Genomic DNA, 25,341 nt, shown 5'->3' with positions numbered 1-25,341 from the left:
TGTCTGCTTCTGTTGATCCAGTTCCATCAAGCAAATTCAACATAGTTCAACCTCAGTTACTATGGCAACTGATGCTGGGAAACTAACCTGGTCCGGGGCAGGCTAACTGTCGGGCTAAGAGTTCCTGTAACACTGACCCGACGGGAAAGCAATGATTTTACCTCTGATGCCGTATTATTTGACTTTATTAAGTTCATAGAAAATCGACTACATATATATACTTTAGTAGTCTGGGCTATGACAAATTGGTCATAATATAATAAATAAATAAATATATATATCATTGGGTGAACCTGGGATGCCGTGAATCACTGCCGAACCCTCTGGAGGTGTCTTGGGCCTATCAGCGAAACACAGAGGAAAGAGGGCACGCACTTGACAACCCAGAAGATGCCATCGCTCCCTTGACCACCCTAATGAGTCAAGGCAGCAGGCCCATGGGTGTGCAACTTAAGGGATTCCAACAACTAGTCCTATAAAACAGATTTACCACAAACATTCAACATCAACACATCTGGAAATACGTGATTTTCACTGGACAGGAAGGGGATGACAAACTGTCATCTGTAAAGGAACTAAAGCTGTCAGATAAATGTAGTGGAGTAAAAAGTACAATATTTCCCTCTGAGATGTCGTGGAGGAGAAGTAGGAAGTAGCAGGAAATGGAAATACTGAAGAAAAGGAGCTTGAATTAAGTACAGTACAAAAGTACTAAATGTACTTCGTTACATTCCAACACTGAATATAATAACGTTGATTAGTAAAATCCTATGTATACCTGTGGTTTCCCTCCTGACCTCCAGGTGGCGACATTCTTTTACTTTAAGCTGAAAAACCGGACCGGAAGTACTTGAACCGGAAGTGTGGTTGTCTGGTTGTGATCTCTGACTGGCGGCGGGATAGTTGTTTCGTTAGCTGACGAGCAGATTTGATCCGTTTAGAGGCAGCAGAGCTGCAGGTGAACCCGCACACACTCAGGTAAACACTTTAAGAATGTTTCTTTGAGCCGGAAATCAACTTGAATATCGCGTTAGCACGCAGCTAGTTAGCCTGTTAGCTTCGGCTAGCTGCTGTGTGGCTAACTGCTAGCGTTAGCCTTAGCTCACTTTAATAATAATAATAATAATAAATTGGACTTATATAGCGCCTTTCAGAAACCCAAGGACGCTTTACAAAGGGGGCACAGATAATCATACTAATAAATAACAGAGGAGAAACTATAGCTCGGTAATTAAAAGAGTGATGTGTAGGAAGACTCAGCTGAGATCAGAGGCCTTGATGAACTGATGGTGCTTGAGGTGTTTTTTGAAAGTGTCCAGGGATGAAGCATTTCTTATTTCAGGAGGGAGAGCGTTCCAGAGCGACGCTGAGGGCTCTGTCGCCGAATGATCTCAGCCGGGCGCGGTGGGTGGAGAGCAGACCAGTGTCAGAGGATCGTAGTTTCCGGGATGGAGTGTAGGGGTGGAGAAGGTCGGTTAGGTACTGAGGGGCATGGAGGGATTTGTATGTGAGAATGTTTATAGGTGATGCTGGACTTAATTGGAAGCCAGTGAAAGTGAGAACCCTGGCAGCTTAGTTCAGGACATACTGGAGCCTGTCCAGGGCTTTGTGGCTTGTGGATGGCTTGGTGCTGAGGTAGAGCTGTGTGTCGTCGGCGTAGGAGTGGAAACTGAGACCATGGTGGCGGATGATCTGACCGAGGGGGAGCATGTAGATGATGAAGAGGAGGGGTCCAAGTACAGAGCCTTGAGACACACCTTGGTTGACTGGGGCTGGGGAGGAGCTGGACTCACTGATGGTGATGAACTGTTTTCTATTGGAGAGATATGATTGAAACAAGGAGAGAGCTGTTCCGGTGAGTCCTAGGTGGTCAGATAGACGGTTGAGGAGGATGGAGTGGTAGACTGTATCAAAAGCTGCAGAGAGGTCAAGGAGGACGAGGATGGAGATGTGGCCAGAATCAGCTGCGATGAGGTCGTTAGTGATTTTGATGAGGGCAGTCTCTGTGCTGTGGTGAGGTCTGAATCCAGACTGTAGGGGTTCATAGAGCCCATGGTTGGACATATGCTGATGGAGTTGGGCGGCAACTGCTCTTTCCAGGATTTTACTGATTAAAGGAAGGTTGGAGATCGGCCGGTAGCTGTTTAGGTCCTCAGGATCCAAACCTGGCTTCTTGAGGATGGGGTTGACGGAGGCCATTTTGAAGCTGGAGGGGACCGTACCAGTTTCAAAGGAGGAGTTTATGATGTTAACCGTGGTAGGGCACAGGGCGGGCAGACATGCCTTAATCAGGGCTGTGGACATGGGGTCCAGGGAGCAGGTAGAGGCCTTAGCCTTGGCGACTAGTTTAGCCACTTGATGAGCATCCACAGGGACGAAGGAGGATAGAAAGGGCTGGGCCAGGGGTGCAGTGGAGGGAGCATTGACCTTTGGCGGTGGTGTATGTGGAGGAGTGGGGTGAGGCGCCGGAAGCTGTTGGTAGATGGCATCAACCTGGAAGAAATCTCGGAACTTGGTGCAGCGGTCAGAGGCAGGGGTGGGGGGGGGGTGGGGGGCAATGGGGCGGGGCAGGCGGTTGATGGTGGAGAATTTCCGGTTCCTTTGTGTTTTAGTCCAGTTTGAGATGAGTTTCTCAGTTTGTCTCAGTCGCTTTGCTTCGTTTCTACAATCATCCTCAACATGTGTAGAACAGGAAGTGTGTTTCTCCAAACAGTTGGTCCAAACCTGTCTCTTTAACCAGATCACACACATTGAGGCTTTTCTATGTGACCTTTGGTAGTTTCCATGGAAACCAGAGCATTCCTCAAGAGAAGAGCTGCAGCTGTTTTCACGCTAACATGGACCATGTTATCAGCACTACGTGGATGAGAGTAAAACCAGAGGAGACAGCAGGACCTGAATATCTCTGTGTGAGTCCAGGACAACACAGTCCAGCAGTCAGAGTGGAGACCTGCTGGATCTCAGAGACCAGGACCAGGAGCCCGTTTCAGTAAGCAGCTTTAACAAACTGAGATGGAAAAGTTTTCGGTTCCAGAACAGCTGATCAGAGTTTGTTCAATCAGATGTGAGGATGAAAACAGCCGTCATCAATGGAGCTCTGATACTACGATTCACCATGGCAACAGGTAAATAAGAGGCAGAGCCTCCATCTGAATCCACGTAGAGATATTAATGCATGTATATGCTGACTGTGCACATTTCTCTTTAAAAAGTGTCAATAACACAATAAAGTTTAATTCAGTGTTGTCCATGAACTCATCTTTTAGCAGACTGACATTTCCTTATGAGACGATAAAGTGGTGAATGTGACTGTATTAGACTGTAGCCTACATTACATTTAGATAGATTTATTCAGCTTTAATGTGACATGACAGTAAGCTCCCAGTGTGATCCAGTAATAATGTGTTTGGTGATTTAAAGGTTCAATAGAGTAAATTTTAAATAGTAGACATCTACTCAGCATTCAGTGACTTTATTTCAGCTACTTCAACAAATGTCGTAAATTTAAAGACAGTCAGTGAAATGCTGTTAAAAGCCATTCAGCTGTCTGTGTTCAGAGTCACAGTGTTATAAAGAAGAAGGACATGCAGAGGTTTGATTCTGAGCTGAGGGCCACTTGATGCTGTGTGACATTTGAATGTTCAAAGAAATGACTGACAGCACATAAAAGAGTCACTTTAGACAGTCCAAAGTAACAAACTAATATCTGACACACAGTAAACCTTCGATACGGCCTGAATGAATGAGGAAATAAAACACTAATCACACCTTCTGAAACAGAGACTAGGACCAGGAGCACTACTAGAGCGAAATGGAGGAGGACCAGCAGAATCTAGACCAGCGGAGCAACAAGGTCCCCAGAAGACCAGCAGCAGGCTCATCTTCTGATACCACCGATGTTCAGGTCAGTGTTCATGACTTCATGACTTCATGGCTTCATAACGGCACTAAAGACACAAGGAATAGTCAATAACTGAATAAATTACTGTTTAAACGACACAAAAATGATGTTTTTACCCACAAAACTGAAACCTGTGAGAAATGACACCTGTGCAGGTAGAAGGAAGTTACCGCTTTTATTGTGTAGTCTGAGTAACGTGATGTCATATCCGTTTAAAACCAAAACAAAGCCGAAGGTAGAAAGCAGAAAGCGCTGATAGGGTCCGCAGGGATACGACCTGCAGCCTCACCAGTGTTTCCTCTATATGCCAGCAGCAGCACCGCTGATAAAATACGACCGCCGCTGAAGAATGTTTTATATGAGAGGAGAGGAGAGGAGAGGAGAGGGCTCCATCTCATCTCTTTAGAAACTAACATATTATTTTCCGTTACAGATGCTTCTAGGGGTGTAACAATACGTTTTTACAACGATACGATACGATTTCCATGGTTCCGATACGATTCAGTACGATATTTGGCTCATCTAGAGCGATACGATACGATTCAATGATTTGAAATCGATACAGTAACTTTTTTTGCCAAAACTTCAGTCAGTGTGACTGAAATAAATATCTGATACTGGACAGAGCAGGTCAGGATTCCTCAAAGTTTTTCTTGTGAGGGAATCAGGGATAAATTAATTATGGATATAAACAAGTAAACAACGATTAATGGCAAATACATACAGCTTTTATTAGAAAACAATAAAAAGTGCAGCTTCAGGACCTGCTGATTCAGTTCTCAAGATACAAGGCAGTTTAATATTTAACAAAAAATATAATAAACCAACTTCTATTCAAGTTAAATGAACAGTAATTTAACCTGCTGCTTCTGTCCTCATTTTCAGTATAAACAGTAGATCAATATTACAGAGATCAACCCCTGATAGTGATCAACCCCTGATAGTGATCAAACAGCTGATAGTGATCAAACAGCTCGGGACAATAATCATTCCTCTACAAACGCTGTTTAAATAATTTGCTGATAGTAATCCAGTAGTCCACCTAAAGTGTTCATTTGGGCTCTTTTCATACATGAAAACATCTGAAAAAACATTTTAAAACTAGGTTAGACTAACTTTAGTTGAATTTCTGTTTAGTTTTTTACTTTCTCTCGTCGTGATAATTCACCTCACAGACCGTCTGCTCTCCGATTGGATACGTGCGGCTGATGCTGCGTTCAGATACAGTAGATATCATGACGGGAAAAGGAAAGTCATTTTCTCTGAATGAAAAAACGACAGCGCACGGAGAAAGCAGCTGTGGGTGAAGCCGCCCCCGTCTCATGCAGACCGCTGCTCATCTCCCTCCAGCCGTTACCGGTTGAAAGACGTTCGTCTGCGTGCACGCCATGGATGCGCGCTCACGCTGCAGAGGGCAGAGCTTGCTGGATACCAACCCCACACACACACACACAGTTTAACCATCATAGTGTTAAATAAAGTTTTACTGCCAATGAATATTGACCGATATTCAGTAAAAATATACGATCATGAGATCTGCATTAATGCTTTCCAGTGGCCGATCGCTGATAATGCCACATGGTGAACAACAAATCTGTGTTGAAAACTTGAAATTGGCAGGAGGACATGAGAACATGCTCCGATTGTTTTCTTCTTCATGCATGAGGGCCTCCATGACAAACAAAAGCTGTCGATCTCTAAGACAATTTTGACAGATTACCTCAGAGATATTAATGTTATATATTATTATGATCGCATTCCCTTAAAGAAACGTCATAAATGTAAGTTATTTTATCATTGAAAATGTCATTGCATTTAAGTAAATTAACACTGTTTGATAAGACAACAGTTAACTTATCATGATCAATAAAAGTGTATTTTCCTAAATGTTGAGACACCTCATTCAAGGCCAGACAGACATTTACCTGCAGGTTTCTGTGCACAATGTACTGTAGTTATGTAGCCTACTGAGGCCTCAAGAGCTATGGTGTAGCCACGGGTGTGCCAGGGTGTGCCTTTGCCACCCAGAGAGGCAGCTGGCACACCCAAAAATCAGAAGCAGAATGAATTTTTAGTTATAGCCTTAGTAACACAAGTAACTATTACTGAACACAAAACAACCCGCCACCATCCATCATCAGCCGTTCTATATTTCTACTAGTGGAAGTTGGCAACCCTACACACACATTTAGGAGGAAAAAAAGTCATGAGCAGTCGTGTGCGTCCGGGACAGGGAGTAGCTGTACAGAAAGCTGCTGGGGCCGGTAGAAAACGGCGCTGTTGCTGCTGCATTCACTTGCACTCACTTGACATTGGAGTTTCGCTCTTGCGAATTTCTGACCAGCACAACTTTTTATAAATATATACTGAGGTGGCAGCTGGGGTGGCTGTATCAGTGTTAAAACTGCCAAAAAATGCCCTTAGGCGCGCGCTCACATAAAGACCCTCTCCATCTCAAAGTCCCGGGCTGGATTTCAGTCCCAGTCCACCCCTGGATCAGGTGGCACGTAGCTGGTTCAGTGGTCAGGGAATGGCTTTCGGCACTAGCCTGGGACCACAGAACCTTGTTGACTGTGTCCAGCTGGGCGCCAAGCCTGACAAGAAAGTCCGCTTCTATTAAGACCAGGGGGTGGAGTTGAGGAACTACACTCACAAAATGCATGACCTTTTTCTTCCCAATCTGTACAGGAAGGGCACATACTCCAGTTGTCAGAGAGTCTGCGGTAATTCTGCAGAAAGAAGGCTGTGGCTTCGCTGTGCGAAGGCTGGTGGAGGATTCTGTTGACACCAATCATGGTACAGGTCTTGGCTGACAGCGGACCTCTGGGACCAGAGTGCTAGGAGCATGTTTGGGATCACAGTGCCATTGAGGTGCACGCCTCTGACCACACGTGGGCTGTACAGCGCCTAATTTGTGTTTTTCAGCGAGCAAACAAAAGACCTGTGATCATGAAACAAGTTTGGTTTGCCAACCTGAGGCGGCTGCAGGCTAGTGGGTGGCATGGACAGGTCAGAGCCAGGATCGGGCTCTGGGAGAGGCAAGAGCATCGGTAGGGGTCTTCTGCTCTCCTGGATGAAGCCGACTTGTCCAACTGGGACTGGCCAGCTGCCTGCAGGACCAAGTGGCTTCGGGACATCAACCTGAGCCCAAATGTGTCCACGGTGGCAGTCAATGAGAGGTGATAGTCGATCTAAGAGGTCCTGACCGACGAGCAAGGGTTTTGTATCAAGAGTACAGATGTAAATGGGATGCTAGAGAGTTATCTCCTCAAGAGTGATGCCAACCCAAGCGCGTTTTGTGATGGGCGACTGTGTGTAGCTGGTAATGCTTATGTTGCAGGTTTCAATTTGCAACAGCTTACTGAGGAGGAACATTGCTCTAGCAACCTCTGCAAAATTGCTGGAACACAACAAGCTTATTTCGGAAGCAGAGGAAGGGTGCTGATACAGGCCCCTATGACAACTGAGGTGTATATGCGTCAGGCGTTACCCTTGCGAACATGGTCGCCCAAGAAGGTCAGGGGTAAAGGGTGTGGTACGTTAGGTGTGGCGGTCTCGGGAAGCGTTGTGGGCTCCCTTAGTTCCCTTCCCCAGCTTACGAAGTAAACCGTAGCAGTGAAAGTCACCGGTCAACACAGACTTAAAAGTATGTTCCTAAGCTGTGGTAGCTGGGTAAACTGTAAATTGAAGCGCTCTATATCTCTTACAATGGTCTCAATCTGACTGTTATGCAGGCCTTGTTCTCGGGGCGGGTACGGACCGCCTGAGTCATCCGAAACTTCAAAGTCGCTTGGGTCGCCATAACAACAAGGGCAACTGTTCCCCCTTCACAAAAGGGACAGAGTCCGGTCACGGTGAGGCCACGAGCTATGCGGGGTGTACCGTTCGTCAGTATATGAGGGCCTAGAGCCACTCATGCTTTGAGAATAATCCCCAGCCTTCCAGGGTGGGGATGGCGTCCGGTCAAACTGCAAGGTGGTGCGGCTCAGGATGGATTGGGATGCACTTCTGAAAGGAACCTGTGTCCACTGGGTGGGCCGTTACTGGTGCCCGGTAGCTGTCGAGGGTGATGAGGTTGGAGGAGGTCCGGCTAGGCCAGATGGGCCAGAAACAGAACCCGTCTCAGTGTCAGTGTTAGGTGACTCTTCGACAAACACGTCAGCAACTGTACTTACCTGGCCGTCCTGAGCTCTTTCTTGCCTGGACTCTGCTTTTCACTCGGCTTCCCATGCTCTGAAGATCTCAAATTGGCTGGCCCGTACCTCCCTTCGCAGGCTAGAGTAATCCTACTCCGCCGCTTGGTGGCTGTTCTGCAGCTGAGCGAGCTGTGTCTGATGCTCTTTGCTTTGCGATCATACAGGACTATTTGACTGAGCACATCTGGGATGGTGCTCTGTGGTTTCCCGGTCGGCTGGTTGATATAATCCACTGGCTCTGCCAGCTTATTACCGCAAGTGGTAGCATAAAAGCATTACGGTTCTCTCTATCCTGTGAGGAGAGCTTGAGGAGGCCAGCGACTGCATCCTGCAAGGCTAGGTCGTTGGACACAAGCCAAATTGCTATTTGAACCAGAAAGGAAAAGAACTAACCACTAGTACACACTGAAGCAATCCACAAACCACAACTGACTATATGCTTGGCAAAATGTGTGCAAATTAATTTTCAAAAATCTAAATTTCCGAAAAATTTATGCAAACTTGATAATTCTGGATTACTATGTAGAAATATTGCAATAAATCTGGTATTAGATAGTCTCACACAGAGCACCAATGTGTTGGGATTAGGTAGAACCAGGTTAGGTTATTAGCAAATATTAAAGATAATTAATATAAATCAAATTATTGGTAATAATGAATTATTAATAAGCATTAATAATAACGGGGTACCACCCTGGGATCAGGGACCAATAACTGAACCGTTGATAAAGTCTCAAAAAGGGTTGTTCACTCAAAATGTCAGTATTTAAAGACTACTTTACACTTATGAGGTGAATGGTGAAGAAGTTAATCCGAGCACTGACACTATCACGACCAGTTGTTATCACAACACATATGCACAAATAAACACTGTGGTGGCAATTTCTGTTTAATAAAGCACAAGGTCAAAACTTGTCTTTCTTGTCTTTGTTCCCTTTGTCTAGACTTTTTCTTTTCCATGAAGGCCTCTGTTAATCTCACTCTTTTCTTAATTTCAATTGTTAACGACATCCTGTTTCCCTTCTAGTTGTTCTTGTTTTAGTTGATTAATTTACCTTAAAATATATTTCCTTTATATATTATTAAGTTTCTTATTTGTGTTTCTTGGTGCCTATGATTGTTGAATTACTGGAACATTGTGGGTTATTTTCCACAGACATGTTCTAAATGTTCTTTAGGATTCTAGATAGGTCGCTCCACCATGGCATGTCACTGACTGACTCTCTCTCTCTCTCTCTCTCTCTCTCTCTCTCTCTCGCTCTCTCTCTCTCGCTCTCTCTCTCTCTCTCTGTTGCTATAGAAACAGAGAGGAAGACGAGGACTGATTGATCATAGAGTTCACACTGGAGAGAAACTACACAGCTGTGACCAATGTGGGAAAACTTTCACTAAGGGGAGTAGCCTCAGAGTCCATGAACGTATTCACACTGGAGAGAAACCCTACAACTGTGATGAATGTGGAGCAGCTTTCAATACATCGGGTACCCTAAAAACACATCAACGCATTCACACTGGAGAGAAACCCTACAGCTGTGATGAATGCGGGGCAGCTTTCACTCGATCCGGCAACCTAAAAACCCATCAACGCAGTCACACTGGAGAGAAACCGTACTGGTGTGATGTATGTGGGTCAGCCTTCACAACATCAGGTGACCTAAAAACACATCAATGCATTCACACTGCAGAGAAACTACACAGCTGTGACCAATGTGAGAAGATTTGCACTAAAGGGAGTATTCTCAGAGTCCACCAACGCTTTCACACCGGAGAGAAACCCTACAACTGTGGTGAATGTGGGGCAGCTTTCACTCGATCAGGCAACCTAAAAACACATCAACGCACTCACACTGGAGAGAAACCGTACTGGTGTGACCAATGTGGGAAAACTTTTTCTCGAGATGGCAACCTAAAAACACATCAACGCACTCACACTGGAGAGAAACCATACTGGTGTGACAAATGTGGGAAAACCTTTTCTCGGGATAGTTCCCTTAAAGACCACCAACGCATTCACACTGCAGAGAAACCGTACTGGTGTGACCAATGTGGTAAAACTTTTTCTCAGAATGGTATCCTTAAAGCCCACCAACTCATTCACACTGGAGACAAACCGTACAGCTGTGACCAATGTGGGAAAACTTTTTCTCGGGATAGCAACCTAAAAACACATCAACGCATTCACACCGGAGAGAAACCGTACTGGTGTGACAAATGTGGGAAAACTTTTTCTCGGGATAGTTCCCTTAAAGACCACCAACGCATTCACACTGCAGAGAAACCGTACTGGTGTGACCAATGTGGGAAAACTTTTTCTCAGAATGGTATCCTTAAAGCCCACCAACTCATTCACACTGGAGAGAAATCGTACAGCTGTGACCAATGTGGGAAAACGTTTTCTCGGTCTGGTCACCTTAAAGTCCACCAACGCATTCACATTGGAGAGAAACCGCACTAGTGTGACCAATGTGGTCAAACTTTTTCTCGGTCTGATAGCCTTAAAGTCCATTAATTGTGGTTTTGTTTTCAACATGACGTATTTCCCATGAATGCATCCTTTGTGACTCTGGGTCACGCTAACTTTTCACTCAGCACCTCTGTTATAGAGATTTAGGGAAACAAGGACTAGTGCAGAACATGGATATCATGGACAGCTGCTCGAGCATCCTACAACTTTCCGAATTAACTGACTCAAGTCAGTTAAACTTTACCAGAAACTTTACCTGACCTCCCAGGACACTAATTGTTGAGATTCTTAATTTACAACCAGCCTGATTAAGCTCACAGAGGAGAAACAACCACAAGACTTACAGCCTGAATACACAAGGATTGTCAGGAGTGCGTGGCGGCTGTGTGGCATGGTGGCTGCGTGATACACGCGCCGGGCGTTTACACCAGCTGCATTTCAGCTGCGTGTCTGCTGCTGCTGTCAGCCATTTCTTTCTACATAGAGTTTTCCTTTTAATGGCCATTTCATTTCATTATAAATATCATTTATATTTATTTTAGGCCGAGAAAGGTTAAGAAACGTGTGGTAATTTATAAATAATAGTAATAATCCACAATTAAAACTCTGTACTATATTCATTCATGTTTTAAAAAAACTGTCCGGCACATATTTCAGAATAAAAGCCTTGTGTTAACAAATGAAGGAATTCTGTCCATAGAAAAAAACGCCTGAGGGCTTTTATTTCTAAATGAAAGCAGGAAGTGTTGATTTAAACCCCATACTTTATCAAATCATGGAGCTCTCCAAGTCACTGCAATTTCCACAGCACTGACTGCTGAAATTTCAGAATAAAAGCCTTGTGTTAATAAGTGAAGGAATACTGTCCATAGAAAAAAACGCTTGAGGGCTTTTATTTTGAAATGAAAGCAGGAAGTGTTGATTTAAAAAGTCTTTACTTTTTTTCATCTCCGTAAAAGTCTACAGATGGACATCGAAACTGTAGTAATGTAGTGGGTATGATGTTAATATACAGTCAATAGATCACTTCTCACTGTCTGTTGTTGCTGTGAGACGTGCGCGGCAATCTTCAAAAATAGGCGAGACCTCAATTCTCCAGAACAGACGCAGCCGAGCCGCGCGTCTTACGCGGGCAGTGTGGCTGCTCTAACCTGTCCCCGGAGATGTAAAACAGAAATTTAGGTGCACACTAATGCCTCAGTTAGTCCTATATTTTGAATATGTGTTTTTAATCTACTTACACATTTTAACGTTGTTTGTGAACCATACACAAATTGACCCTTTTTTACTGTTACGTGTGTTCATGTGTTTTATGTTGTCTAAGTTGAATTCTAACTCATGTTGTTAACACATATACTGTATATATACATATATAGGCCTGTCTGTTGTAGTGTTTGTATACCTAAATGTTATGATAACAAGGTTTATCTATGTTGTGTAATTGGTTAATTCATTTTAATTCCGTTGATCAGGTTTTATTCAGTGGTTTATATCATATAGGTGTTTGGTACCGTTCTGCAGCAGATAAAGCCCAGATGTCAAATAGGGAAGAATTAATTATGTGATCGAATTAATTACTATCAATCCTGTGAAATAAATTTAACGGAAAAAATCAATATAGTTTATTACATGGGAGGAGTAATATGTAACGAGTTATGTTCATTGTTGTATTCACTGTATCTCTTCATTCATCCATTATCATTCTATTGCTTTTTCCTTTTTTTATCATTTATTCACTTATTTTCTGTTAGTAGTTTAGTCATGTAGTTAGTCAAATAAACACTTAATTTATAAAGAACTTGGTTATTTGATGTGTTTGTGTGTATATAAAACAACTCCAATCACTGTACACTATGCTCAAGAACTCTGTAGCAACCCTGAGATTATGAAATTCAACTAATTAATATTACATTTTGAGGTTTTCCCTGTTTTTCCTAAATTGGGTGGCGTTCTAAATTGAATAATTTAATTGAATATAAGGTTTCAAGCTCAGTTACTATGGCAACTGATGCTGGGAAATTAACCTGGTCCGGGGCAGGCTAACTGTCGGGCTAAGAGTTCCTGTAACACTGACCCGACAGGAAAGCAATGATTTTACCTCTGATGCCGTATTATTTGACTTTATTAAGTTCATAGAAAATCGACTACATATATATACTTTAGTAGTCTGGGTTATGACAAATTGGTCATAATATAATAAATAAATAAATATATATATCATTGGGTGAACCTGGGATGCCGTGAATCACTGCCGAACCCTCTGGAGGTGTCTTGGGCCTATCAGCGAAACACAGAGGAAAGAGGGCACGCACTTGACAACCCAGAAGATGCCATCGCTCCCTTGACCACCCTAATGAGTCAAGGCAGCAGGCCCATGGGTGTGCAACTTAAGGGATTCCAACAACTGGTCCTATAAAACAGATTTACCACAAACATTCAACATCAACACATCTGGAGATACGTGGTTTTCACTGGACAGGAAGGGGATGACAAACTGTCATCTGTAAAGGAACTAAAGCTGTCAGATAAATGTAGTGGAGTAAAAAGTACAATATTTCCCTCTGAGATGTCGTGGAGGAGAAGTAGGAAGTAGCAGGAAATGGAAATACTGAAGAAAAGGAGCTTGAATTAAGTACAGTACAAAAGTACTAAATGTACTTCGTTACATTCCAACACTGAATATAATAACGTTGATTAGTAAAATCCTATGTATACCTGTGGTTTCCCTCCTGACCTCCAGGTGGCGACATTCTTTCACTTCGAAGTGAAAAACCGGACCGGAAGTACTTGAACCGGAAGTGTGGTTGTCTGGTTGTGATCTCTGACTGGCGGCGGGATAGTTGTTTCGTTAGCTGACGAGCAGATTTGATCCGTTTAGAGGCAGCAGAGCTGCAGGTGAACCCGCACACACTCAGGTAAACACTTTAAGAATGTTGCTTTGAGCCGGAAATCAACTTGAATATCGCGTTAGCACGCAGCTAGTTAGCCTGTTAGCTTCGGCTAGCTGCTGTGTGGCTAACTGCTAGCGTTAGCCTTAGCTCACTTTAATGTGTGCTCCTGTTATCTGATTGAACTTCCGGTTCCTTTGTGTTTTAGTCCAGTTTGAGAGGAGTTTCTCAGTTTGTCTCAGTCGCTTTGCTTCGTTTCTACAATCATCCTCAACATGTGTAGAACAGGAAGTGTGTTTCTCCAAACAGTTGGTCCAAACCTGTCTCTTTAACCAGATCACACACATTGAGGCTTTTCTATGTGACCTTTGGTAGTTTCCATGGAAACCAGAGCATTCCTCAAGAGAAGAGCCGCAGCTGTTTTCACGCTAACATGGACCATGTTATCAGCACTACGTGGATGAGAGTAAAACCAGAGGAGACAGCAGGACCTGAATATCTCTGTGTGAGTCCAGGACAACACAGTCCAGCAGTCAGAGTGGAGACCTGCTGGATCTCAGAGACCAGGACCAGGAGCCCGTTTCAGAAAGCAGCTTTAACAAACTCTGAGATGGAAAAGTTTTCGGTTCCAGAACAGCTGATCAGAGTTTGTTCAATCAGATGTGAGGATGAAAACAGCCGTCATCAATGGAGCTCTGATACTACGATTCACCATGGCAACAGGTAAATAAGAGGCAGAGCCTCCATCTGAATCCACGTAGAGATATTAATGCATGTATATGCTGACTGTGCACATTTCTCTTTAAAAAGTGTCAATAACACAATAAAGTTTAATTCAGTGTTGTCCATGAACTCATCTTTTAGCAGACTGACATTTCCTTATGAGACGATAAAGTGGTGAATGTGACTGTATTAGACTGTAGCCTACATTACATTTAGATAGATTTATTCAGCTTTAATGTGACATGACAGTAAGTAAAATGTCGTAAATTTAAACAGTCAGTGAAATGCTGTTAAAAGCCGTTCAGACTATACGCAGCCTATTTAAAAAAGTCTCTTTCTAACTTCTGCAGCTGCACCACCATCCTGCTCACTATTAACAGATCATCTACAATATTAGAGGAGTTATGTTCCATCAGTGAGACCAGATAGAGATCATTATTCATTGATCCTATGTGTCTGAGCTTCATACTGATCTTTACTGTTTAAACAGATTACACATTATGAGCAATAAAGATTTTAATGGAGCTGCTCTAACAGACTGACAGCTGTCTGTATTCAGAGTCACAGTGTTATAAAGAAGAAGGACATGCAGAGGTTTGATTCTGAGCTGAGGGCCACTTGATGCTGTGTGATATTTGAATGTTCAAAGAAATGACTGACAGCACATAAAAGAGTCACTTTAGACAGTCCAGAGTAACAAACTGATATCTGACACACAGTAAACCTTCGATACGGCCTGAATGAATGAGGAAATAAAACACTAATCACACTTTCTGAAACAGAGACCAGGACCAGGAGCACTACAAGAGTGAAATGGAGGAGGACCAGCAGAACCTGGACCAGTGGAGCAACAAGGTCCTCAGAAGACCAGCAGCAGGCTCATCTTCTGATACCACCGATGTTCAGGTCAGTGTTCATGACTTCATGGCTTCATAACGGCACTAAAGACACAAGGAATAGTCAATAACTGAATAAATTACTGTTTAAAGGACATAAAAATGATGTTTTTACCCACAAAACTGAAACCTGTGAGAAATGACACCTGTGCAGGTAGAAGGAAGTTACCGCTTTTATTGTGTAGTCTGAGTAACGTGATGTCATATCCGAAACCAAATAAAAGCCAAAGGGAGAAAGAATAAAGCGGTGGAGGGTCCGCGGGGATACGACCTGCAGCCTCACCAGTGTTTCCTCTATATGCCAGCAGCAGCACCGCTGATAAAATACGACCGCCGCTGAAGAATGTTTTATAGGAGAGGAGAAGAGAGGGCTCCGTCTTATCTCTTTAGAAACTAACATTATATTATTTTGCGCTACAGACGCTTCATATCCAGGTCAATTCACACCCCTGTGAGTAAAGCATATAAACAAGAATCTTTTCACTTACCTGATGTCAGCACAACGATTATAACAACATGCAGCGGTTAGATGTCAACAATGAAGCAAGCAATGCTGATCACTGATTCAGGATTATCATTTGCTGAAGGGAAAACAGTCCTGCAACTTCACCTGAGTGTCGCACAGTAACGTTACAGACAGCAAACTATAAGCATATTAATCAACAGGGAATATTTGGAGCATGGGCAGCGAGCGTGACCGCCGTAACCGGAGCAGCGCTTAAACTCTGGGTTAGTAGGCAGCACTGACTCGTGTCATTAAAGCAGCACATTTCCTCCATAATCAGAGGCTTCCCCCACACGTTTTTTATCTAACAAAATGTGTCATGATGAGTCCACGAGTGCTGTTTGTCCTCAAATGGGCTTTCCAGCATCTCTCGTCAGTTCGTCCATGTATGTTGATGTGGGATGTCCCTGTGATGGATGCCCGTGCGTTGGTTCCCACAGCACCAACATGCTTGCTAGGAGTTCTTGATAATGCCACATTGTGAACAACAAATCTGTATTGGAAACTTGAAATTGGCAAGAGGACATGAGAACATGCACCGATTGTTTTCTTCTTCGTGCATTAGGGCCACCATGACACACAAAAGCTGTCGATCTATAAGACAATTTTGACAGATTCCCTCAGAGATATTAACATTATATATTATTATGATCGCCTTCCCTTAAAGAAACGTCATAAACGTAAGTTATTTTATCATTGAAAATGTCATTGCATTTAAGTAAATTAACACTGTTTGATAAGACAACAGTTAACTTATCATGATCAATAAAAGTGTATTTTCCTAAATGTTGAGACACCTCATTCAAGGCCAGACAGACATTTACCTGCAGGTTTCTGTGCACAATGTACTGTAGTTATGTAGCCTACTGAGGCCTCAAGAGCTATGGTGTAGCCACGGGTGTGCCAGGGTGTGCCTTTGCCACCCAGAGAGGCAGCTGGCACACCCAAAAATCAGAAGCAGAATGAATTTTTAGTTATAGCCTTAGTAACACAAGTAACTATTACTGAACACAAAACAACCCGCCACCATCCATCATCAGCCGTTCTATATTTCTACTAGTGGAAGTTGGCAACCCTACACACACATTTAGGAGGAAAAAAAGTCATGAGCAGTCGTGTGCGTCCGGGACAGGGAGTAGCTGTACAGAAAGCTGCTGGGGCCGGTAGAAAACGGCGCTGTTGCTGCTGCATTCACTTGCACTCACTTGACATTGGAGTTTCGCTCTTGCGAATTTCTGACCAGCACAACTTTTTATAAATATATACTGAGGTGGCAGCTGGGGTGGCTGTATCAGTGTTAAAACTGCCAAAAAATGCCCTTAGGCGCGCGCTCACATAAAGACCCTCTCCATCTCAAAGTCCCGGGCTGGATTTCAGTCCCAGTCCACCCCTGGATCAGGTGGCACGTAGCTGGTTCAGTGGTCAGGGAATGGCTTTCGGCACTAGCCTGGGACCACAGAACCTTGTTGACTGTGTCCAGCTGGGCGCCAAGCCTGACAAGAAAGTCCGCTTCTATTAAGACCAGGGGGTGGAGTTGAGGAACTACACTCACAAAATGCATGACCTTTTTCTTCCCAATCTGTACAGGAAGGGCACATACTCCAGTTGTCAGAGAGTCTGCGGTAATTCCGCAGAAAGAAGGCTGTGGCTTCGCTGTGCGAAGGCTGGTGGAGGATTCTGTTGACACCAATCATGGTACAGGTCTTGGCTGACAGCGGACCTCTGGGACCAGAGTGCTAGGAGCATGTTTGGGATCACAGTGCCATTGAGGTGCACGCCTCTGACCACACGTGGGCTGTACAGCGCCTAATTTGTGTTTTTCAGCGAGCAAACAAAAGACCTGTGATCATGAAACGAGTTTGGTTTGCCAACCCGAGGCGGCTGCAGGCTAGTGGGTGGCATGGACAGGTCAGAGCCAGGATCAGGCTCTGGGAGAGGCATGAGCATCGGTAGGGGTCCTCTGCACCCCTGGATGACAGCGACTTGTCCATCTGGGACTGGCCAGCTGCCTGCAGGACCAAGTGGCTTCGGGACATCAACCTGAGCCTAAATGTGTCCACGGTGGCGGTCAATGAGAGGGGCCAGTCGATCTAAGAGGTCCTGACCGACGAGCAAGGGTTTTGTATCAAGAGTACAAATGTAAATGGGATGCTAGAGAGTTATCTCCTCAAGAGTGATGCCAACCCAAGCGCGTTTTGTGATGGGCGACTGTGTGTAGCTGGTAATGCTTATGTTGCAGGTTTCAATTTGCAACGGCTTACTGAGGAGGAGCATTGCTCTAGCAACCTCTGCCTAATTGCTGGAACACACCAAGCTTATTTCAGAAGCAGAGGAAGGGTGCTGATACAGGCCCCTATGACTACTGAGGTGTATATGCGTCAGGCGTTACCCTTGCGAACATGGTCGCCCAAGAAGGTCAAGGGTAAAGGATGTGGTATGTTAGGTTTGGCGGTCTCAGGAAGTGTTGTGGGCTCCCTTAGTTCCCTTCCCCAGCTTACGAAGTAAACCGTAGCAGTGGAAGTCACCGGTCATGTTGACGGAGGACTGACGTCGGGCTTCTTTGGAGAGTGTGGCAGCACTGGTGGTTGACCGGCCGTTCCAAACTGTTGTACCCCTTCCTTAAAGCATCTTCGGATCAGATTTTCAAGTTCTTGCAAATCCTCCCCTCTGGGGTGGTTTGGGACCTTACATTTATACTTACCTTCTTGCTTGGGGTTACACTGAAACTGAACCTTTCTTTTTGGTGGGAAGGTACTTTGTAGCCTTGGTCTGGTCTGTTTCTGGAAGTGGCCTTAGCTACCACTACCCTGCTGGCGAGGTGGTCGGCGCCCCCTGTGGTGTTGCCGTGGCATTCATCCTAGCCCAAGGCTTTTCGTTGCCTTCAAGCAAGGTACTTTCTGAGGTCTGAATCCACAGGACTCTGGTATTGTCCTCGTACCTCATAGCAGGGTGCACATATGTCTCCCATGCCATGTGCGCATACTTCCTGATCTCCTGTATGTTAAGATTGTTTGACCTACTGTGCATAGTGACGTCGTAACGCACACTTCCATGGAGGTTGTGCAGGAACAAAGACTTAAAAGTATGTTCCTAAGCTGTGGTAGCTGAGTAAACTGTAAATTGAATTGCCCTTCTTGGGATCAATAAAGTTGTCTGAATCTGAATCCTACTCCAGACCCGGGACATTGTGTCCCTGTAATAATCTCTCAGAGGTTCATGCTTTTGTCCATGACAGTGAAAGCGCAGACAGTGGCAGAAGCTTAGTCTTTGTACGACAAATACTTTTCTCGCAGGGCTTGACAGAGAGTAATGAGTAGCAGTCTTAGGTCTCTGGTGAGAGTGTTTCCATGAAGCGATGGACGTTTCTAGTCGTATTCTTCCAGCCTAGAGCCACTCATGCTTTGAGAATAATCCGACCTTCCAGGGTGGGGATGGCGTCCGGTCAAACTGCAAGGTGGTGCGGCTCAGGATGGATTGGGATGCACTTCTGAAAGGTAAGGAACCTGTGTCCCCTGGGTGGGCCGTTACTGGTGCCCGGTAGCTGTCGAGGGTGATGAGGTTGGAGGAAGTCCGGCTAGGTCGAATGGGCCAGAAACAGAACCCGTCTCAGTGTCAGTGTTAGGTGACTCTTCGAGAAAACAGGTCAGCAGCTGTACTTACCTGGCCGTCCTGAGCTCTTTCTTGCCTGGACTCTGCTTTTCGCTCGGCAACCTGAAGCTGTTCATACAGAATGTCAGTCTCCTCGCCTGACCGGGCACGATCTTCCCATGCTCTGAAGATCTCAAATTGGCTGGCCAAAACCTCCTACTCCGCCGCTTGGTGGCTGTTCTGCAGCTGAGCGAGCTGTGTCCGATGCTCTGTGCTTTGCGATCATACAGGACTATTTGACTGAGCACATCCGGGATGGTGCTCTGTGGTTTCCCGGTCGGCTGGTTGATATAATCCACTTGCTCTGCCAGCTTAATATCGCAAGTGGTAGCATAAAAGCTATTAAGGTTCTTTCTATCCTGTGAGGAGAGCTTGAGGAGGCTCCTGGGGAAATCGGCTCCTGACTCACCGGGCCTCTTCGATACTCATTTTACTTAGCTAGTAAAAGGCAACCCCTGTGGTCTTTGTTTTAATGGAAGGCTGCTGTAAATGCACAGGTGAGAGGCTTCGACCTGAAGTGTTGAAGGCTGTTGTTACTCTTATCCTATCAGGATGTTAATGAGGTGACTTCAGCCCGTCTGGTGAGTAATAGCTATGTTAGTGTTTTAGGTATTTCAAAACCAAACAGCAAGCCAAATTGCTATTTGAAGCAGAAAGGAAAGGAAAAGAACTAACCACTAGTACACACTGAAGCAATCCACAAACCACAACTGACTATATGCTTGGCAAATTGTGTGCAAATTAATTTTCAAAAATCAAAATTTCCGAAAAAATGAATAATGCAAACAATATAAATATTGCAATAAATCTGGTATTAGATAGCCTCACACGGGGCACCGATGTGTTGGGATTAGGTAGAACCAGGTTAGGTTATTAGCAAATATTAAAGGTAATTAATATAAATAAAATTATTGGTAATAATGACATTATTAATAAGCATTAATAATAACGGGGTACCACCCTGGGATCAGGGACCAATAACTGAACCGTTGATAAAGTCTCAAAAAGGGTTGTTCACTCAAAATGTCAGTATTTAAAGACTACTTTACACTTATGAGGTGAATGGTGAAGAAGTTAATCCGAGCACTGACATGATCACGGCTGGTTGTTATCATAACACATACAGTATGCACAAATAATCACTGTGGTGGCAATGTCTGTTTAATAAAGCACAAGGTCAAAACTTGTCTTTCTTGTCTTTGTTCCCTTTGTCTAGACTTTTTCTTTTCTATGTAGGCCTCTGTCAAACTCACTCTTTTCTCAGTTTCCCTTCTAGTTGTTCTTGTTTTAGTTGATCAATTTGCCTTAAATTATATTTCCTTTATGTATTATTAAGTTTCTTATTTGTGTTTCTTGGTGCCTATGATTGTTGAATTACTGGAACATTGTGGGTTATTTTCCACAGACATGTTCTAAATGTTCTTTATGATTCTAGATGGGTCGCTCCACCATGGCATCTCACTGACTAGCTCTCTCTCTCTCTCTCTCGCTCTCGCTCTCGCTCTCGCTCTCGCTCTTGCTCTTGCTCTCGCTCTCGCTCTCGCTGTTTGTCTGTTGCTATAGAAACAGAGAGGAAGACGAGGACTGATCGATCATAGAGTTCACACTGGAGAGAAACTACACAGCTGTGACAAATGTGGGAAAACTTTCACTAAGGGGAGTAGCCTCAGAGTCCACCAACGCATTCACACTGGAGAGAAACCCTACAACTGTGATGTATGTGGAGCAGCTTTCACTACATCAGGTACCCTAAAAACACATCAACGCATGCACACTGGAGAGAAACCCTACAACTGTGATGTATGTGGGAAAACTTTCACTAAGGGGAGTAGCCTCAGAGTCCACCAACGCATTCACACTGGAGAGAAACCCTACAACTGTGATGTATGTGGAGCAGCTTTCACTACATCAGGTACCTTAAAAACACATCAACGCATTCACACTGGAGAGAAACCCTACAACTGTGATGTATGTGGGAAAACTTTCACTAAGGGGAGTAGCCTCAGAGTCCACCAACGCATTCACACTGGAGAGAAACCCTACAACTGTGATGTATGTGGAGCAGCTTTCACAACATCAAGTACCCTAAAAACACATCAACGCATTCACACTGGAGAGAAACTACACAGCTGTGAGAAATGTGGGAAAACTTTCACTAAGGGGAGTAGCCTCAGAGTCCACCAACGCATTCACACTGGAGAGAAACCCTACAACTGTGATGTATGTGGAGCAGCTTTCACAACATCAAGTACCCTAAAAACACATCAACGCATTCACACTGGAGAGAAACCCTACAACTGTGATGTATGTGGGTCAGCCTTCACAACATCAGGTGAACTAAAAACACATCAACGCATTCACACTGGAGAGAATCTACACAGCTGTGACCAATGTGGGAAAACTTTAACTAAGGGGAGTAGCCTTAGAGTCCACCAACGCATTCACACTGGAGAAAAACCCTACAACTGTGATGTATGTGGAGCAGCTTTCACTACATCAGGTACCCTAAAAACACATCAACGCATGCACACTGGAGAGAAACCCTACAGCTGTGATGAATGTGGGGCAGCTTTCACACGATCCGGCAACCTAAAAACACATCAACACATTCACACTGGAGAGAAACCGTACTGGTGTGACCAATGTGGTAAAACCTTTTCTCAGAATGGTATCCTTAAAGCCCACCAATGTATTCACACTAGAGAGAAACCGTACTGGTGTGACCAATGTGGTAAAACTCTTTCTCGGTCTGATAGCCTTAAAGTCCACACACATCTTCACACATTTTTAGAGCCTAGCTAACCGTTTCCTTCTGCCTCCTCCCCATGCCCTGATAGCTGTGTTGTTATATTCTGAGCTTCTCTCCACATTGAAGGCTGACCAACAGTGAATTCATGTCGGATTTCGTGGCTATGACTACATACTTGGACCACCAGAAACTTCCCAGTGGGACTCCGTTATGAGGCTGAATTGTTTTCAAATCGCAAGGAGGGAGAACCAACCACAAAACTTTAAAAATCTTAAAGGAAAATTGTGGTTTGTTTCAACCTGACGTATTTCCCATGAATGAATCCTTTGTGACTATGGATCACAGCTCTGTTATAGAGATTCAGGGAAACAAGGACTAGTGCAGAACATGGATATCAGGGACAGCTGCTCGAGCATCCTACAACTTTCCAAATTAACTGACTCAGTCAGTTAAACTTTACCAGAAACTTTACCGGACCTCTCAGGACACTAAGTGGTGAGATTCCTAATTTACAACCAGCCTGATTAAGCTCACAGAGGAGAAACAACCACACGACTTACAGCCTGAACACACCAGGAACGTCAGGAGCGCGTGGCGGCTGCGTGATACACGTGTCGGGCGTTCACACCAGCTGCATTTGAGCTGTATGTGCAGCGTTTCTGCTGCTGCTGTCAACCCTTTCTTTCTACATAGAGTTTGCATTTTAATGGCCATTTCATTTCATTATAAATATAATTTATATTTATTTTAGACCAAGAAAGGTTAAGAAACGTGTGGTTATTTGTAAATAATAGCAATAATCCACAATTAAAACTCCGTACTATATTCCTTCATGTTCTAAAAACACTGTCCGGCACATATTTCAGAATAAGTGTTAACAAATGAAGGAATTCTGTCCACAGAAAAAACGCTTGAGGGCTTTTATTTCTAAATGAAAGCAGGAAGCGTTGATTTAAACCCCATACTTTATCATTTCATGGAGCTCTCCAAGTCACTGCAAGTTCCACAGCACTGACTGCTCATATTTCAGAATAAAAGCATTGTGTTAACAAATGAAGGATTTCTGTCCACAGAAAAAACACTTGAAGGCTTTTATTTTGAAATGAAAACAGGAAGTGTTGATTTAAAAAGAAGTCTTTACTTTTTCTCCGTAACATATTCTACAGATAGACATCGAAACTGTAGTAATGTAGCGGGTATGATGTTAATATACAGTCAATAGATCACCTTCACTGTCTGTGACATATTCTACAGATGTCTTGACATCGAAACTGTAGTAATCTTGCTGGTATGATGTCAATATAGAGTCAATAGATCACTTTCAGTGTTTGTTGTTGCTGTGAGACGCGTGCGGCACGCGTCAAAAATAGGCAAGACCTCTACTCTTTAGAAGAGCTCACGCGGGCATTGTGGCTACTCTAACCTGTTAACACGGACGCCGAAATAAAAAACAATAGGTAACTCAGCCGCCACGCGCTCCTGATGTTCCTGGTGTGTTCCGGGCTGTTAGTACCCATCCTGACCATTTGAGCTGTTTATTGAATTATGGGTTAAAGGCCCTGACATCTGGTTCTTCCCAAAGACTCAGAGAAGCGGTGAAGACCAACCAGTAAGACACAATGAACTGATGAGAATCAGAATGAAACTAATTCTGCCATTACATGTACATTAGTTAATATGCTACGTTTAACTAATCATCTGAAAAGAACCAATGTTTGTTGTACAGGTTGGAGCTCTCAAGCAGAACTGGAGAAACAATATGAATATCCAAAGTAGGTTTTATGACCTCCTCCTCCTTGGTTTACAACCTGCATTGCATTCCTTTGGGTGGCTCACACACAGTCACATAAACAGAGACACATCCAAACTGTGAAGAAGACTAAATGAAACTGATGTTTAATGCAAATTCACCTGTACTTTAATAGAAATACTGAGCCGGTCTCTAATCCCTCCCCCTGTTCATCTGTGGACCCTTCATTTCTTAGATTAGACATTCCTGTTAGAGGTCAAATCCACATCTGTGATACTGAACTGTTTTAGTTTATCTATGTCAGTCATTTTCAATTTATATAACTCAAATACTCATGCTAATAAGCAAACAAGTTGTTCTTGCAAAAATAACAAATTAAGCCCAAAGAAGTTACACTGACTAAAGGTTGTAGATCAAAACCTTCCCTTTCTATTAATTACTTGGTTAGATCTTGCCATCCTACAGACATGTTATTTCTATATATGCATATTAAAGGTCCCTGGAGATGTAAAACATAAATTCAGGTGCACACTAATGCCTCAGTTAGTCCTATATTTTTAATATATGCTTTTAATCTACTTAAAGTGTATTACACCTTTTAACATTGTTTGTGAACCATACACAAATTGACCCTATATTACTGTTACATGTGTGTTCATGTGTTTTATGTTGTCTAAGTTGAATTCTAACTGTACTGTTAGTAACTTGTATCCCCCTGAGGCCCAGTCTCACCGACTTGTCTGCTTCATGGGAGCGACCCCTTCCCTTTTGCCTCTTGCTCTCATCTAGACAGATCTGTGCCACATGTTGAGATCAATCATATCCCTTCATTTACTGTATAATTAGTGCACATATACTGTATATCTACATATATAGGCCTGTCTGTTGTAGTGTTTGTATACCTAAATGTTATGATAACAAGGTTTATCTATGTTGTGTAATTGGTTAATTCATTTTAATTCCGTTGATCAGGTTTTATTCAGTGGTTTATATCATATAGGTGTTTGGTACCATTCTGCAGCAGATAAAGCCCAGATGTCAAATAGGGAAGAATTAATTATGTGATCGAATTAATTACTATCAATCCTGTGAAATAAATTTAACTAAAAGAATCAATATAGTTTATTACATGGGAGGAGTAATATGTAATGAGTAATGTTCATCGTTGTGTTCACTGTATCTCTTCATTCATCCTTTATCATTCTATTCCTTTTTCCTTTTGTTTGATCATTTATTCACTTATTTTCTGTTAGTAGTTTAGTCATGTAGTTATTTAAATAAACACTTGATTATTTGATGTGTGTGTGTATATAAAACAATTACAATGACTGCACTCTATCCCCAAGAACACTGTAGTATCCCTGAGATTATGAGATTTAACTGATTAATATCAAAGTTTGAGGTTTTTCCTAAATTGGGTGGCGTTCTAAATTGAATAATTTAATTGAATATAAAGTTGCATTCTGATATTATATTTTGCTTTTAATTAATGATTGGTCATTAATCTGCTCCATGCAATAAGGCTACACACCCGAGCCATAGATATGGTCAAAAGCACCAAAAAGAGAGTATGTGAGCCTTGAATTGAGAATGATTTATTACGGATATGTACCCATTATTG

General features: G+C 43.4%; 1 pseudogene; it reads left to right on the top strand.

Annotated features, from left to right (window-relative positions):
• Nucleotides 1-800: 800 nt before the first annotated feature.
• On the top strand, nucleotides 801-25,017 carry LOC141768502 (uncharacterized; annotated as a pseudogene).
• The last annotated feature ends 324 nt before the right edge of the window (nucleotides 25,018-25,341 follow it).

The sequence above is a fragment of the Sebastes fasciatus genome, chromosome 5, assembly GCF_043250625.1.
Source record: "Sebastes fasciatus isolate fSebFas1 chromosome 5, fSebFas1.pri, whole genome shotgun sequence".
In the NCBI taxonomy this organism is placed as follows: Eukaryota; Metazoa; Chordata; class Actinopteri; order Perciformes; family Sebastidae; genus Sebastes; species Sebastes fasciatus.
Note: the sequence above shows the minus strand (reverse complement) of the source record. Positions and strands in the feature narration are given on the sequence as shown.